Genomic DNA, 13,200 nt, shown 5'->3' on the forward strand with positions numbered 1-13,200 from the left:
AGGTGTGCTGCTCTGATGGCCACAACAGCCACATCAGGTAGAAAAATTAAAATCTGGTGGTTTGCATTTAATATAATGACTTCAAGGGTCTGACATATAATCATGCTCTTCTTTAAAGGGAATGGAGCCTAATTTGGGCAGTGTTGAGACAGTAGAACCACTTGCCATCATGAGGACTCTGTTAAAGGTATTTAAAAAAATACACTGCATCAGATTTTATTTCAGACTGGTTCCACAAAAGGTACTCAGATTTTGTGTGTGTAAAACTAGCTAATGATTCATAACCTCGTTTTGGTGCACAGAGAAATGGACCTTTTTTCTGTCTTGGACCTTGGAAAGCTGAAATGCAGTTACAACAGAAGTTGGAAGATGACAGTACTTGTATGATAAGGATGCTGATACCTGTGAAATACTAAGTGCCATAAAAAAGAAAGCATAGAGTTGCAAAATGATCCTTCAGAAGGCTTCCTACGTTCTCAGTTGCCTCGCACACTAGCAACATTGCAGGGGGGAAAAGAGCTCATTTTTGCAAAAAAGAGCATTAATTATTTCTGAACTTTTTTTAAAATCACATCATCAGGGAAAGCTCTGTTTCAAATTTTGCTCAGATTTCTGAGTCTTATTACATGACTTCTGTTCAGAGATGGTTTCATCAGTTCTTGGAGAAGGAAGATGTGCTGCCTTCATCTTACAGGGGACTGTATGCACTTAAGAGAATTATCAGCTGGAAAACTGTACTGATTAAAATAAGCTTGTTCTGCATCTTCTTCTGATGAAACTGAGATGAAAGGCTTGTTTATTTTGTTTGGTTATGCAGTGGAAACTCCCAGGAATTCTTCCCAGACCCTGTCGAGAGGAGATTGCTGCAGTGTCAGTTGCTGTTCCCATACTCTCTTGTGATGAAATCCAGTATCATCCAGTGGCTCTTGAGCTTGGGTTAAAGTTTAAAAGAGTTACTCAGAAATAAATAAACAAAATAGAGTGGAAATTAGTATTCTAATGGAAAGTAAAACTGGAACACCACATTCTGGCTTGTCAGCTTCTTGGGGAGTGTTACAGTTATAAGTACAGGGTGTAAGTTTGTACATTTACTGCTCAGTTCTGGTGTGATCATTTCCTGTTAATAGAAGTGTGAGACATACATCATCAGTTGAAACTATGTGAAAATGTATTTTATTGTATCAAAATATGAGTAATTGTATAAATATTTAGGGGGAAAATGTGACTAGAGAATAATGTTTCTTTTAAAAAGTTTGTTACCGATCTCAGTGATTTTTTTGGGGAACGTTTGTTGTGATTTTCTGTCTTTTGCACTAGAGGGAGCAATGCACACAGACCATCAACATCTACAAAATAAGTATTCAGTTTTTCCTTTTCAAAATGCTGCTATTAAAACTTACTGCTTGTAAACAGTAAGTCTTTTTTGCTTCTAGTGTTTCTAGTCCATCAAAAGTAGCTTTCTCTGTTCTCGCTGCAAGTGGGCTGATTCAGGAATGGTTAATTTTAACTAGAGCTAGTACAAAGGACAAAATAGCTCTGGATTTTCTGTCTCTCATGTCTTAATTGCAAGTGACAGATGAGTAACTTCTTACACTTCTATTTAGTTGTTGATTTTCTTTTCACATTTGCATTCTGTAGTGTTAGAAAATGACTCAGAGGTGGTTGCTGCTGGTGGCACAGTGCAAGTCAAGCACATTGATTAACAGAAATACTCAAGTGTGGAGGTGAAGGTTCCAGATGAGACAGTTGCTCTGTCCTGCAGCCTGGCAAGGGGAGGTTGTCTTGAGGATGTGTGCTAGGGAATCAAATAAATTCATCTCAGTCTTTTGATCATATGGGTAAAGGTTCTTGCCTATGTGAGAACAAACTTTCTCACCCCTGCTATATCTGTAACAGAAAATCCAGAAGTGAAATGGAGGAGACATTTACTGTCCACATCCAGCTTAGCACCTTTGGGTTACCTTGTTGAGAGTTTTGTTTAACATTCAGTTGCTATGACTTGCCTCTTCCTTGAAAGATTTATTTCCTCTAAAACTTTTAATGTAGAAAAAGAGTAAATTCAAGGTAATGGAAGTTTGGAAAATAACATTTTGGAATAGCATGTAGTTAAAAAACTTTTAGAAAGCATTTGGGAATTGGTATTTGATGGGGAGGGGCTGTAAATTTATTTTTACCTGCCTACTTATTCAGCTTTTATTGGCTGTGCATAGAAAGTGCTATCAAATATCTGATGGTCAGGAAAGAAAATACAAGATGTCAGCAGCTGTACTTTAACACTATTAATGATCTTTTTCAATTGTTTCTATGTGTTTACCAACAGTGCAGTGACTGCAGTCACCCCATTCTATTTTTTGCTTATACATGGAGAGAGGGGTCAGAATAAGAATTTTATTTTCCTTTTAATAATTAAAATATTATTTAAATTTTTAATTAATCCCCATGATATCAATCTCTTCTCATCACGCTGCTGTTCTGCTGCCTTTGTGCTGCTCTTCTCCTTTTTATTTTCACAGTTTCTCCAAGCTCAACTTGTTTTTTGGTTGTTTTGATCTGTTTTGAAGTCTTCACTGCAGCAAGGCAGCACTGTCAGGAAAGCAGGAAGGTCTCCACTTGCTGGTCTAAAGTGGCCAAAGTCTGCCTTTACAGAGGGGTCTGGAGTAATGTGAATAGTTTCCATGTCCAGTCTTTGGTTGCTCCTCTTTACTTGAAATTTTATGTATTGATACCAACTTATCTCTCCTATTAACCTTTGGTTTTGGTCTTGTCTCAGCTGTCTGGAGCCATTCTCCCCCACGAGGGGCTTCACCTTGTGAATTCTAGAGAGATTTAACTGTATTCTCTGTTCAGCTTCCCTGGCAACAGTCCCAAGTAGGTTTATTCTAAGATGGGTTAGGAATGTTTACATGTCTTCCTCTCCTATGGTCATTACTGGGTCCTTCACTCCTCCAACCTTGGCCCTATGAGGAGACATTTGCTGTCCACATCAAGCCCTATGAGGATAAGAATTTCTGCATCTTTATTTAAAAACAACACCCAAAACCCACAGAAAAATCCTTTCTCAATCCATGGAAAGTACAAGGAGGACAAAGGAGAATCCACACCTGTCATTTTAATGGGGAAACTGTTGCTAATAGATGGTGCAAAGATGATAAAGGATTGGAGTTGATTGATGATTTGGGCTTTATTTGTCACTGTATTTGAGATTGTGACAGTTAATTTTTTTAAACTCCTAGTTCTTTTAAAAAAAAATTGATAATACCCTCTTTTGTAATTTTGGACCATGGAAACTTGTTGCTCATGCTCAAGTAGCTGGAGAACCACAGGAATATGAGTAATTTTTGTCAATAGTCAATAGGGAACTATTGAAAAACATCAGCAATTTTTTACTATGAAACTTGTAGGATTTTGGGACTTTGAAGATTGTCTAATTTTTCAGTGTGTAGAGTTCACAGAGGTATTGCAGCACTGTAACTTACTTCAGTTGAAAGAAAACCAATCATGTCTTCTTTTCTTAGGACTTAAAAAATAATTTAAGATTAAGGTGTGCAAAAAGTGTTGCTGCTTAAGATTTTCTGTTTAGCACTTGTATAAGGAAAACATTATAAGGAAAATAAGATAATAAAATTATCTTAATTAAAAATAACCATAAGACTTAATAATTAATGTAGTAGCTATAATATAATATTTATAATATTATTCTTAAAATAGTGAACATAATAGGTTGTAGAACAAAGGGATCCGCTTTATTTACCACAAGGTTTTCTTTTCTAATAATTCTGATTTTTAATGCTGCTTTAATTTAATGCTGTCTGTTGTTCCTTAGCTGCTCCTCTTTCACTGAGAACAACTGACAGCAAACCAATGCTTGTCAGGAAGCATGAAACAGAAAACACAAGATGTCTCACAGCTGAGAGCAGACATTTGGACAATCCCCATCCAGGTGCTCATTGCATCAGTGCTTCCCTTGCACGAATCACACAGTGCAGGAACTCATGGGCAAAGTGAGCAAACAAGCATCCTGCATGGATCTGACGTGTGGACATTGAAGCAGTGGGGTAGAGACAACTGGGCATTAAAACCCAAACAAAAAATGTAATAATTTTGTGACAGGAACTGTGCAATAGCAGGTTATTGTCCTTGATAGCCCAGAAGGTCTCTTCAATGCTGTGATGTTAATTCTTAGTTGTTAAGCTGCCTCATGACAGGTAAATATGACTTTTTACCTAATTTTCTTAAGTCTAATTTTACTATCAATTATTTTCCTTTCTCTCCCCCCAATTCATATGTTAAAATTAAGTCAGAATAAATAAACAGAATTAATGGTTCCCAGGATGAGAGAAGCAAACATAATGTGTTTTTTGCTCTCCTTTTTGTTTACTTACTCTCACATTCTGTTTATTACGTACTTCATGATATTTGGTACTGTTGTGGTGGTGTTTATACAAGCCCTATCATTAAGAGATATAAAAATTCTAGTTTATTTTAAGATAATGATATTTTGTGTAAAAAAAAATGTGTCATCCAATATTGTAATTTTTTTCTGTTTTTCAGAAGACCTTGTGGAATGGAGTGAAAAGTACTTCTCATCAGAATAAAGAGTAAGAGAGAATTGTTAGCAGTTAAGAGAAGTTGCTGAATTTGATTTATCATAGATTATGCCTGTCAACCAGAAAATACAAGGAAAAGGTAAAGAAAACTGCAGAGGTAAAGAACTGACAACAGTAAAATAGTTTTTATTCTAAAAGTGCTAATTTCTAGGCAAGGAAAAAGAGGCTGCATAGAAAATGAGAGCAGGATTCTCAGTTTAGAATTAGAATAAAAAAAAATAAGGTCAAAGTCAGTAACAGCAGCAGATAGTCACATGGCACCTCCTCCAGAGCCTTGTATGCCAGAGACTGTTGATGCTGCTTATTACTGCAATTGTTTCAAGTGTCTGTCAAGCCTCCCATGCTTCATATAAGCTATTTGCATAAAAATAAACCATTAGCATTTTATCACCTCAGCAATAAAAAGTTTTAGTTTTGAAAACTCTGGTCTTATTTTATTTTTAACATTCAATAGTTTCATTAATCTTGGTTAGTGTGACACTGTCTTCTGTGTCCAAGGTTACTAGAGTTGACAGTGATGTATTCAGTCAGGTTAGGTGTTGCTAATGAACTACACAAGTCTGTTTTATTACCTGTCTCTCGAAAAATTACTTTTGGGGACAGCCTGAAGCTCGCATTAGCTTTTGTATTCAACAGTCTTTAATGTCAGCTATATGTGTACAATTACCAGTTAAAGAACAAACAGCCTTGAAAGTGAAAGCACAGTTGCAGGGCTGAAACTGAGCCTGTTTAGCTGTTGCATTTGCAGCAAGAGTACACAGGAAACCTTTGCAGTAGATATTGGTCCTCTCAAGCACACATAATCAAATTACCATTTTCTTTTCTGATATTCATGGGATCTGCTATAAAAGAAGACCACAGGCTGTTTGGTTATAGGTTTGGACAACCTCTTACTGATTAATTTGATTACAAACAAGAGTGAAAACAGTTCCAGAGCAAGACAAAAGCAATACATGGCTTAGTGCTGCTGCTGCTGCTGCTGCTGCTACTACCCTTAAATTAGTTTTGATAAAACTCCAGTTGGGGGAAATTGAATGAATTGTCCAAGGACAGTAGAAATTCAGATTGTCCAGGGCCACAGAGAAAGCCTGGGACAGAGCTAGGAATCAAACTGAACACATTTCTGCCTGAGTACAAAATTATGTCTTTTTTAACCAGTTGATAGATTTGGAATTTAATCACAGGCTCAGCTGCTCAGTGAATTTCGTTAGGAAAGGAGTGTGTTGGGCTGACCCCAGCTAGCAGCAAAGCAAAGCCGAGCTACTCCATCATTCCCTGTGGGATGTGGGAGGGCAGAGGAAGAGAAAAAGCAAGCAAACTAGTGGGTCAAGATTAAACAGCTTAACAAGTGAGCATGGAATATGCCTTTGGGCAGTTCAGGTTGACAATGCTGGCTGCATTTCCTCCCAGTCTCCTTCCCCCTCCCAGCAGAGAGGCAGAGTGAAAACCAGAAGGACTTGGTGCTGCTTGGCTCAGCAGGAGCCAAAACACTTGTATGTGATCAACACCAATATCAGCTGCTGTGACATGCCAGCCAGACTCCATAAAAAAGTTTAAGATTTTTTTTCAATTTGCTTTTGTTTTGCATCAGCATCAATAGTTTTGTTTCGGTAAAATTTTGATTTTTATTTTAAGGCAGAAGTCCTCTAACCTCTTGTTAGAATAGTCAGCAGTGCTGTTGGCAGAGCAGCCCTATGGGATATGGGAGACAGATTCCCATTTCATCCTGTGGATGCTGAACATGGGCTGCTGTTACCCCAACTAGCCATCCATTCTGTAAATAGGAAGCCTTGTAAAAAAAGCCTTGTTGAAATGAATATACTTCAATGAAAATCAAAATTTTTACCAAAACTAGCTTAATAATTATATCAAAAAGTTTTGCTTCAGTACGTTTATTTATCTTGGTCTCTTATCCACCCATAAATCTTAATTCTACCTTATTTCTATTCCTGTGTTGCAGATGTGAAACACAATATAAAACTTTCTCTTATAAAACAGATACTAAATTATATTATTCTATTTACGGTTATTTGACTGGTGGTACCAGTTGTTCCCAGTCTACAATCTATATGGGTATGCCATGATAGTATTGAAATGAAGTTCTACTGTGCATTTTGGGAATGCATTTAGGGAGTACCAAAGCAAATAGTGTGTGTAGTTAGAGAGTTTGAATTAATCTGTAATGTGTTTCAAGTTATGGGGTTTTACCAGTCTCTGCTTCATTTAGAAACTCCATTTCCATTTCTTTATGTGCTGATAAAAATATAAATGTTTTAACATTTAATTTAAGTTAATTTCATACTGCTCTATCTCTGGGCAAAAAAGATGACAGGTTGTTAAGTATTATTCCCTAAATAAAGTAGTAGTAAAAAGAGAAAAAAAAAAATCCTTATTTTGGAAAAGTGGAGGCACCGTGTTTTAATCAAAGGATAGAAAGAAATTAGCACAGTGGTCTTTGAGGGATTTGAGTACTTAATTCTGATAGATGAGCTGCTCATTTAGTGAAAATATACTACAAAGAGAAAGGAGAACTATGTTAGGCGTAATTTTTCTTGTGAAAAACTTATAAAGACCAGCTTATTGTGAAAACACAGTAAAATTATAAACTGCACTTATATATTTCACAAACATAATTCATTTTCACTAAATGAGTACAACCTTAGTTAAATAATTTTCCCTCAGAAGTAAAATATACATACCTTAATGGGCTGAATTTTGCCCAAACTTAAGGCTTGGGCTAAAATTCATGTGTCATCAATGAAAAATTACAGCCATGGACCAAAACTTTTGCAACAAAAATCTAAACCTGACTCTCTTCCACAGTTAAGGTTGTTTACTTGCTTGTTTACTTGCTTGTTTACTTGTTTGTGTTTTGTTGCTCCCTCTCTCTCTGCTCACCCCTTATAATTTCTTATAATCTTTCCCAAGGGTGGAACTGTAAAAGTAACTGCCTGAAGACAGAGATGAAGAGGACGTGGCCCTGCTTTCCATTTTCTGTCTTGCTTCATCTTTCAGGTTTCTTAGGGGCCCTTTTAACAGTCATGGTCAGGTTTCCCTTGAGCTGATTTTCTTTCTCCTCCTCTGCTGTGAGAGGGGAAATGAAATTGTTAACTCTGAAGGAGGTGAACAAACTGAGCACATCTTCAGCATGGGGCTTTTACCATTGCACCATGTGAGATTAAGAGGGTGCACAAGAACCAGTTTATGTGGATCCTGCTCTGTGCACCCAGACATGCCTGCTGAAGTAGGCAGGCTGAATTTTGGGCAACTAACATTTAAAATTGCATGACAATGCATATCCAATATGAAATTTTAAGTTAGCTGCTTGGTTTCATTTATTGTATTACCTATTTTAAAACCATACATATTACAGACAAATACAAGTCTGCAAAGGTGCTGATTTCCAGACAATATTCTGCAACTAGCAGTTCTAACAGAAGAAATATACACAAATAATGTAAAGGTAGTTAAACCAGTTTATTCTTCAGTAAATATGCCTGTATTATGCATACTAGACCTGACTCCAATTTGACATGTCCAATTTGTTTTGTTAAACTAATGCTTTTTAGATTGAACCCTCTTTTTGTATTATGGACCACTTGTAAAAAAGTATTATAATATATAAAATCAGTTCTTTCACTCGATTTATTACTATTTGCCATGGTTTGATTCATGCAGTTCACAAATGAGAGGGAGTTTGCTGTGTCTGTCCTTTGACTGTAACTGAAGTCACAGAGTTGACTTTCTGCTAGTGATGTCTCCAGGATAATGTAGAGAATAGCAATATCAGTAGGCCTTTGGCAGAGAAAGATTATAATGTTCTAAGACTAAATTATGAAAGTTAACTATTTAGAAGGTCATGGGAATCTCTAGGGTGGGACATAATTAAATCCTGACTTGTTCTCAGAAGAAGAGTTGCTGGCAAAGGATAAATCTAGGGCATTAAGCTTTAAACAACTTTACAGTTTTAAAAAGTTTGCTTTATCAAAAAAGATCTATTGCTGAATCCCATGCTTGCATGAAATAGAGAAATTTTGACACTGGCTTTGAAAATTAATGTTCTGGAGCCTATTTAATCTGTTGGATTGGAGTGACAAGAGGGGCTACAGAGGTATCTCCTGTGAGCAGATTCCAGAAGGTTCCCCCATGTCTCATGAAGCCAATGCCCTCAGGTTCTAAGACACCTCTGGTTCTGCCCAAGGCTGAGCCCACCAGTGATGGGCCCTTGGGATAACAGGTTTAGGGAGGGGGTGAAACAGCTGCACAACAGCTGGAAAGAGGAGCGTGAATGTGGGAAAGAGCCCCACAGTACAAAAGGAATTGGAGGAGGTGCTCCAGACAATGGAGCTGGACTCCCCTGCAGCCCCTGGTGCCCATGGTGAGGGAGCTGTGCCCCTGCAGCCCCTGGAGGAGAGTGCTGCCAGGGAAGGTGGACTCTCAGAAGAGGCTGTGATCCTGTGGGAAGCCCACACTGGAGCAGGCTCACAGAGCCCAGGCTGGAGCAGGTTTGGTGGCAGGACTGGTGACCCGTGGGGGATCTGCGCTGGAGCACAGCAGGAAGGACTGGGGTGGGAGCCTGTGCTGGAGCAGGGGAAGAGTGTGAGGAGTCCCCCCTCTGAGGAGAGAGGAGTGACAGGGACAGTGTGTGATGAATTGACATGATAGCCCCCCATTCCCCATCCCCCTGTGCTGCTGGTGGAGAGGAATTAGAGAAATAGGGAGCAAAACTGAGCCTAAGAAAAAGGGAAGCGTGGGAAGGTGTTTTAAGATTTGATTTCTTCTGAACTTACTTGGATTAGATTGATAATCAATTAAACTAATTTCCCCAAATTGAGTCTGTTTTGCCTGGGACCTTCTGATCAAACAGCTGAGTACCCTCTCCCTGTAACTGCTGAGTGATATCTCCCTGTCTTTATCTCAAGCCAGGAGCTTTTTTTACATTTTCTCTCCCCTGTCCAGTTGTGGAGGGGAGTAAAAGAGTGCCTTGGGTGCCCAGTCAGATCAGGGCCCCACACCTATCAAGGCAGCAACTCTGGCAGAAACCATGCAGGATGGATCTGTGAGATCAGCTCTGTGCCTTGCTGGAGTTTGCCAAGGAATTTGAACACAGCCATGGAAATACTCCCACTGCTACCCTCATGTCTACAGTGCAAGCAGATACTCATGGTTTTCCTTTCTGTGGAGCTGCTCAGCTCTGGCAAAATTCAAACTGTTTTCACAAAGACTCACTCTGTAGGCCAGGGAACAAACATGAGATATAAAATGTCTGGATTCATTTCTTCATAAATATTTAATGGATTATTTAAAGTGGAATAACCTTAGCAGTGATAAAGACCTTACTCATCACAGTTAAAATAATAAACCATGAGGATTTAAGCTTACCTCTGTGACTTTGCTTTGGAACAAGAAAACTGTGCTGACCCAAACAGATCCTGTAGTCACCTGGCAAAGACTGTTAATTTCTGGTTTTCAGTCCATATTTTATACAATATATTATGTACTGGGGGGCTTAAAACATGCTGAAAATGGACTGGTCTCCTTGCAGACTTTCTGAGGCTTTCTGGAGCGAAGGACATCTCAGCTAAGAAAAACTCTATAGATTTTTAAGAACTTTTGGTGAAAAGCTTGGGTTTAAATCAGACATACAATGTAGATACTTTCATTGCTTTCATTTATCTTACTTTGTTATACAGTTTTGAAGTAAATAAAAGGCATTGAATTTTAATTTGATTTTCTCAAACTATGTGAATAGTCTTCTGAAACAAATAAACTTATTTATCTGAAAAATGTTGTTTTCCTAACTAAATCAACAGAAGTCTTGCCCAGGTATTCACTGAATGAGCATATGAGCATAGAAGTCTACCCATGGAAGGATTAGAGTCTAATGCTTTAAGCTGCTACACTTTAAATGTAGAGCTGAAATGTACTGCTGGATCACTCCTGCTGCAGAATTAGCATAATTTGGGAGTGTCATCTGGTGACCTTCTTATTTATGTTTTCCAAATTTGTTTTGTTTAGGCCATTTAAAGAGTGCTATTATTTCCCGCTGTCCACAAGCCGACCAGCTAGAACTAATATCTTACTTTTCCTGATTCTGAGGGCTGCTGTTTCTGCATGCTAATTCATCACTACCTGTCCAATATATCAAAATGCATTTGCTGGTTTTCTCTAAAATTTACTGAGAATATTGAGTGACTTTCCATTAAATCAATGTTTACTGGACTGATGAGCTGTAAATCCATCTGTCTGAAGTATATGTGACCAACACAGCACAATTTGGAGGGATCTGATGCTAAAGCAGATATTTCAAGGTAGTTGCTCTTCTGCTGTTAATGAAGACTTTAAAGTGAGAACAGATCTCAAAGGCTGAGTGGTGACTGTTTTATCAGTTTCAAAATAGTACAGCTTTGCTTTCATGTTTAAATAGTCAGCTGGAATCACAAGGCTGCAGAACTAGGTAGAGTAGAAAGGACTCCTGCTTCAAAGGGAACAGAACAAGCAACAATTTCAGGTATCTTGAGGGTATATGCCAGATGAATCTATGCATATCATCTTTCTGCAATTATTTGCAGCTCTGTTGTTGAGTCTGAAGCAAAGACTTTAAAAGTTTACTGAGAAAGAAACAGTATCTAATAATTAAAGAAAATGTTGCTCTGATGAGTGCCACCTGTATAATTCAGCTTCTATGTGTCAACATGTATAGGCAAACCCATATGATGTGAATGGGTTCACATAGGGAATTTTCATTCATGCTGAGTGCTCTTCATGTTGCACAGACATCTGAAGTGGATCACAGCTAACAAACAGCTCAGACAACCTCTAGCCATGTCCCAAGACCCTTAAAGAGGCTGAAGCACCACTTCTGTTCCCCATCCTCCTCATATACTGACATAAATAAGAGGTTCTGTAAGACACAAGGCTACAGAGAAAAGCCAGCAAGGAATAATTTAGTTGTTTAAAGCTCTGCTACTGTTTTTGCATACACCTGACAGTTATTGCAGATTTTTGACACTACTGGTCTGGATGATGGCCATGTCCTTCCTTTGCAGTGGGATCACACAAGCCTGACTGCAGGGTTCAGGCATATATAAATAAGGTTTGTAGAAAAAGAGACCATTTATGCTTAGCACATGCATTTTTAATAACAATAGGGTGAGAAGCATCCAAAGATCATTTTCTCCTCATGAAGTTACTCTTCTAGTCAGTTCTTTCCCATCCCTTTCTTGCTCTAATTCTCCTAACAGCAGCAACAGGAAAAGACAAAGCAGTTCAGCCCTGCTGTCTTCATCCTTTGGGAGGTTTCATGCAGTGTGAAGCTGTCTCTGTGCTCAGACAACAGGAAAGATTTCATTTTCAGCAGAAAGAGGAATATCTGATAGTCCAGCCTTCTGGTGGTGTTTAACTCTGAGAAGCCAGAAGCGAGCCTGCAACATATAAAAAGTAAATTCAAACAAAAACAAAAACAAAAAAATAGAAAAAACACCCCAAAACAAAGATAAAAAAAATCCCCACAACAACAACCAAAAAAAAACCCCAAACAACAAAAAAACCCCAAATAAACTACCTTTTTTCTGCAACAACTCTTGTGTAGGAGAAGAAAAAACAGGCTTCAATTGATGTCAAGAGGTTTTAGATTTTACATTAGGAAAATAGCTCCCTAATACTGATACTTTCACAGCTCAGGTTTAGGTGGCTGAGAGATTTTGTGGAATTTTTATAATTTTATATATTAGCAGAGTAATTAGTTAAACTATTTCAGGGCATTGGTAGCTTTTTTCCCTCTTTTTATATAATAATATTTAAATTGTCTTTTTCTTCAAGTGTCATTGTAGTTAAAACTTTTACATCTGATGTGAATCATTTTTACTTTTCCCCTCTTGCAGGCAGTTAAAGATAGACCAATATCTAAAATAAAATGTTTCCAAGTGGAAAACTACAAAGGCACACATTGAAAAAGACCAAGGTTTTAGAAGTTTTCAAATAAAAAGACAAACTGTTTTACAAGATGTAATTACCATCAATACTTCAGTAATCAGTGACAAGTGACACAGATAAGTAATATTCTTATTTTTGCTAGAGTTTTTGTTTGTGTTAAAAAAGGGAAAACATCAAAGCTAAATGACTCCATGGAAACTGCAGTTACTCATGCTCAAGGCATTTCACATGAGCTATTAAACACAAATATGTCTTAATTCAAACACTATTTTTATGGTCCTGGTGCTATCTATATTTATAACATTGATATAAGTATTTATAACAAGTCTTATCACACTTCTTAGTATTTTAATTGTGAAATACTTAATAGTACTGACATTTAAAATAACATAATCAGTATTAGAAATAATACTGAAATTAATAGACTAGTGGAAACTCTAAGAACATCTTTACACCTACAATGACATTATGTAGCACTTTATTATAATTTTAATTGGAAATAATTTCATTATCATGGGTTTGCTATCAGCTCATAAATGTACCCTGAACAGGGAAGCAGTGTGTGGTTGAAATATAAATCTTTTATCCTGGTTTGATGCTGTAATTCTTATTAGCAGTCTGATAAAAAATTTTCTTGGAAACATTTTGGAGGCTTACA

Source organism: Agelaius tricolor, unplaced genomic scaffold (genome assembly GCF_023055355.1).
Source record: "Agelaius tricolor isolate 1412-34295 unplaced genomic scaffold, bAgeTri1.0.p SCAF_3, whole genome shotgun sequence".
In the NCBI taxonomy this organism is placed as follows: Eukaryota; Metazoa; Chordata; class Aves; order Passeriformes; family Icteridae; genus Agelaius; species Agelaius tricolor.